Source organism: Podarcis melisellensis (assembly GCF_964234715.1).
Source record: "Podarcis melisellensis genome assembly, chromosome: 11".
Taxonomy (NCBI): Eukaryota; Metazoa; Chordata; class Lepidosauria; order Squamata; family Lacertidae; genus Podarcis; species Podarcis melisellensis.
Window position 1 is genome coordinate 7,384,356 of NC_138543.1, and position 5,306 is coordinate 7,389,661.

A 5,306-nucleotide genomic window follows, 5' to 3' on the forward strand; every position below is an offset into this window, starting at 1 on the left:
GCCGCCCCCCGCAGCCGCTTGCGCGCGCGCGCTCCGAGGAGGAGGAGGAGGAGGAGGAAGAACCGGCTCCGTCCTGCAGCACCTGCTCCCTCTCGCCCGCCGCCCGCTTCCTGTCTGGGGAAGACGGGCCCGCGAACAAAGGCTCCTCCGGAGAAGGGCGAGACAGTAGCCGGTGGAGCCAAACCACGCGAGCCTTTCTGGGGGACCCTGCAGCGCTCAATAGCGTGGGGGGGGGGGTCAAGGTACACATTAGGGCGCACAGAGGGAGCATTTTAGGAAATGGGGGGGGGGGGGAGGAACGCTTCCTCGAGAAAATGCACAAATGCAATAGTAATACGAAAGATGAAGGGCCGTTAGTGGTTTGCAAAAACGAGATATGCAGGTTTAAAACACAGTAGAAGTGATCCCAAACGTTATTAACACACTGCTGCCGACTAAAAGTTGCATGATGCAGCAGAGAACATTAGCCCTCAGTGATGCATATATTCATAAAATAAACATGAAATGGGATGGCTGGCACAATTCCAAACCATGCCTTCCATGGGAAGCCTATTGTTCCAAAATGACCGAAAGGCTCCTAATGGTTTTTTTTTAATGCAAGAACAAAGTCTGATCAAATCTAAGCTAGATGATTAGGATTGCAGACCTGTTTAACATAACCTTAGCATACCAGATTTGTTCAGCCAGTGAAAGGCCCTTTGTTTTCTTTTTCTGTTATTTGCCTATACAGTGGTACCTCAGGTTACAAACACCTCTGGTTACAGACTCCGCTAACCCAGAAATAGTACCTCGGGTTAAGAAATTTGCTTCAGCATGAGAACAGAAATCGCATGGCGGCAGTGGGAGGTCCCATTAGCTAAAGTGGTACCTCAGGTTAAGAACGGTTTCAGGTTAAGAACGGACCTCCGAACGAATTAAGTACTTAACCAGAGGTACCACTGTATTGGCTAGGAATGCATTGATCTTAGTTTATAAATTGATTTTATTTGATAGTTTTTATTCTGAAGGGAGAAGAAACATCTAATATTCCCCTCATCTTGTTAGATGCAGAGTAGAAGTCTTGACAGCAGCATCACTATGTCAGGGATTAGATGATCCCTGAGGTATTGCACTTTTCAATTTTGATTCTTATCTCTAGAGATACCTAGCCTGGATCTCTGTATCCCAAGTGAGTCTGAAAATTATATTCTACAATTACTCGGATGATACTTGCTCCTTTATCAGTACCAAAACAGGAATGACATCTCAAGGCTGACAGAAAACGTATCTGGTTCTTCACATGGTCAGGTGCCTTTTAGCAAGATTGCATTAAACATTTTCACCTAAAGGCTTAGATGAAAACGTTCCACAGAAGACAGGTCTGCTTAAGGTGCAAAAAGCCTATGACAAAGGATCAGACCATGGGGTTAAAAATCTGCCAACGTGATAATACAAATGCCTTGCACATGGACACATGTTCCTTTCTGCAAGGAACCATTATAGGGCTGGAACTTTAGTGCTTACAGATGTGCTGCATCAAGCACATCTGTGGGCACCAAACAGATGTATAGCAGCAGGCCTTGCATCTGATTTTTTAGGGCTCCTCCACAGCCTGTTCATTCATCCTGGTTTGCAAAGCTTGTTGTTGTTGTTGTTTAGTCATTTAGTCGTGTCCGACTCTTCGTGACCCCCTGGACCAGAGCACGTCAGGCACTCCTGTCTTCCACTGCCTCGCAGTTTGGTCAAACTCATGCTGGTAGCTTCAAGAACACTGTCCAACCATCTCGTCCTCTGTCGTCCCCTTCTCCTTGTGCCCTCCATCTTTCCCAACATCGGGGTCTTTTCCAGGGAGTCTTCTCTTCTCATGAGGTGGCCAAAGTATTGGAGCCTCAGCTTCAGGATCTGTCCTTCCAGTGAGCACACAGGGCTGATTTCCTTCAGAATGGATAGGTTTGATCTTGCAGTCCATGGGACTCTCAAGAGTCTCCTCCAGCACCATAATTCAAAAGCATCAATTCTTCAGCGATCAGCCTTCTTTATGGTCCAGCTCTCACTTCCATACATCACTACTGGGAAAACCATGGCTTTAACTATATGGACCTTGCAAAGCTTAAAGGTAAAGGTACCCCTGCCCGTACGGGCCAGTCGTGTCTGACTCTGGGGTTGTGCGCCCATCTTGCTTAAGAGACCGAGGGCCAGCGCTGTCCGGAGACACTTCCGGGTCATGTGGCCAGCGTGACGAAGCTGCTCTGGCGAGCCAGCACCAGCGCAGCACACGGGAACGCCGTTTTCCTTCCTCATATAAAGCGGTACCTATTTATCTACTTGTACTTAAGGGTGCTTAAGGGCAGGAGCTGGGACCGAACGATGGGAGCTCACCCCGCCGCGGGGATTCGAACCGCCAACCATACGTTCGGCAAGTCCTAGGCACTGAGGTTTTACCCACAGCGCCACCTGTGTCCCCCTTGCAAAGCTTACTCAGTGTTTATTCTTATTTCTCTAGAGGGGAATTATAGGACAATGAGCATTCATCCTGATTTGCTTGCATGCATATCTTCCCATCAATGTTTTGTTCATCCCATCCCTTTCCTAACCACGAAAGTCAATGTTGTTTTTTTTTAATAGATTTGGTGCGCTAGGGTGACAGAGCACTTCAATCCATTTAAACTGCACAAAGGTAAATATCTGGTATTAACTTCAATCCTTCCCACAATATTGTGACAACCTGGAAGCACCCTCAGAAATAAAAAAAAAACACAAAACCATTTTCATTCCACGAGCTGCAGAGGGCGAAGGAACAGTAGGCAGCCAGAACAAACAGAAGCTTGGGAGGTGAACTTTAAACATCCGCACCCAGCAAGCAAACCTTCGCTGGTTGCCGTTGTCCCAGAGGCACTGAAGTTTCTTAACCAACTTGGCAAAACTGCACTGTCCCTTGGAAATGCACAACACCAACTGCTAGAGTGGGTGCCAGAAAGTATCCTTCCAGTGGTGATTTCTCCCCAAAATCATGATTCCGCCCCCCAGATGCTCACTTAACTTTAGTAACATTAAACATGGCACCTTTAGAATAGTTATTTCAAGGGTGCACCTAAAGCAGGGGCCAGCAAACTTTTTCAGCAGAGGGCTGGTCCACTGTCCCTCAGACCTTGTGGGGGGCCGGACTGAGGGACAGTGGACCAGACTATATTTTGGGGTGGGGGTGGGGAATGAACAAATTCCTATGCCCCACAAATCACCCAGAGATGCATTTTAAATAAAAGGACACATTCTACTCATGTAAAAACACACTGATTCCCAGATTGTCTGCGGGCCGGATTTAGAAGGCGATTGGGCCACATCCAGCCCCTGGGCCTTAGGTTGCCTACCCATGACCTAAAGCAAGGGTATTGCTCCACTGTTCCCTTTGGAGGGGTAAATTTACTATAGCAAAACTCCCTCTGGCAAGAGGCAACCGCACTGCAGGTGATTGCTGGAGGCAGCATAAAAATAACATTGTTTTATGTATGTATGGACAGTTCTCATCATCCCTGACCATTGGGCATGCTGGCTGGGGCTGATGAGAGTTGGAGGCAACATAATAGATGCTTAAGGAGTGGTGCTCCTCTCAAAGTAGTATTGGGGGTGGGGTGGGGGGAGAACTGGTATTGGGAACCAGATGAGAAGGAAAGGTGTCAGGCGTGTTCATTCCTATCTACCCTTCATCAAACAAGTTATCAGAGGGCAAGCTACCAAAAAAGTAAAACAAGAGAACAATGCATCATCAATGAAACATTGACACTATATAAATCTCGTAAATATTATATCTCCCTCTTTTTTCTATAGATACATTTGGTGTAGACTCACAAAACTCCCATGTCACTGAAAGCTTGATGGAAAAGAAAGGTTTTTAAGCTCACTCCAAAATACCAGTAGTGTTGCAGTGTTGGCGCCAGCCAAATAATAATAATAATAATAATAATAATAATAATAATAATAATAATAATAATATTTATACCCCACCCATCTGGCTAGGTTTCCCTAGCCACTCTGGGCGGCTTCCAACCGAATATTAAAAACAAAACAGCAATACACATCTCAAAAGAGGAGGGCATAGTCCAAATTGCTCTTTCCTAGAAACTTCGTTCCATTCCCACACTTCCAGATTCTACCCCACCCTCCCACCTGACAGCCAAGCCATCATTGGGCTGTTCCTCCTCCCCTCATTTATTTTTTCCTTTTGTATTTCTGCAACCTTTGGAGTTTCCCCAAGCCTTCTGATACCTCGCTCTTGTGCCCAGATGGTGCCGTTTGGGCAATATAAGGATTAATACCCAGACTAGGATGGGCAAAATGTGCTTCGGGTAGCAGCTCTTAGAAACTCTCCATCCCCTTTCAATGCTTTATTAATGCGGACACTGATTACATGCAAAAACAATGCAAGCCGGAATATAAAGAGGAAGGATTTTGTGAGCACATCCCAGAGCTTAGATCAGAATTACATCCTAAAACATTTAAATAGAGGAGCATGGAAATAGCACTTGTATGTCAGCCGTTCCCTGCGGAATTACACTTTCCAGGTTTTAGCAGAATATTATACACATGACTGAATTCTACATGACGTTGCCCCCATTTTAAACATTTTCTTTCAACTGATGTATTACCTCCCAGTTATTTTTTTAAGGGTTGCCCTTAAAGAGATGAATGCAAAAGGAGCATCCTTTAAAGGCATCTAAGTGGATTGTTTCCTTTCATTGTCGGAAATGAAAATTAAGTTTCCTAATAGATGTTATTTTTCAGTGGAAGATAGAAATTTGTATTATTTGGATACAGTAAAGGCTAAAACAGACTTTTACCAACATTTTTAAAAACAGCACTGCAACATTATTTCCAAAATTACATACTCAACGTATTAAAATATGCATTCAAATATGGTTTCTGTGTGCTCTATTTTTAAGTTGTGTGTGCTGATGCTAAATGGAATGGTTGCCACCATTATTCTTTGTGTGTCTAATTTTGAACAGGATTGTGAGCACTAAGGGGAATCTGTCCTGGAGGTCCAAAGTATAATGTCTGCAAGCGTCAGCTTCCTATCCATGCAGCAGTTATATCTCTACTGGCCCCACCACTTGACATCACCTGTGTTGTCATGTGTGGGGCAGGTGGGTGTGGTTTCACAAAACCAGTCCCACAGGCCAAATTTGAATCCCTGGTGGGCCAGGTTTGGTCTGCGACCTGCGGGGTTGGAGATTTCTCATCCCATGATAGGGTGAGTCACAATCATGACCCAGAGAGCCACACTTTTTCTCTTATTCCACCCCCCTTTCCTGCTTGCTAACCCCTCCTCA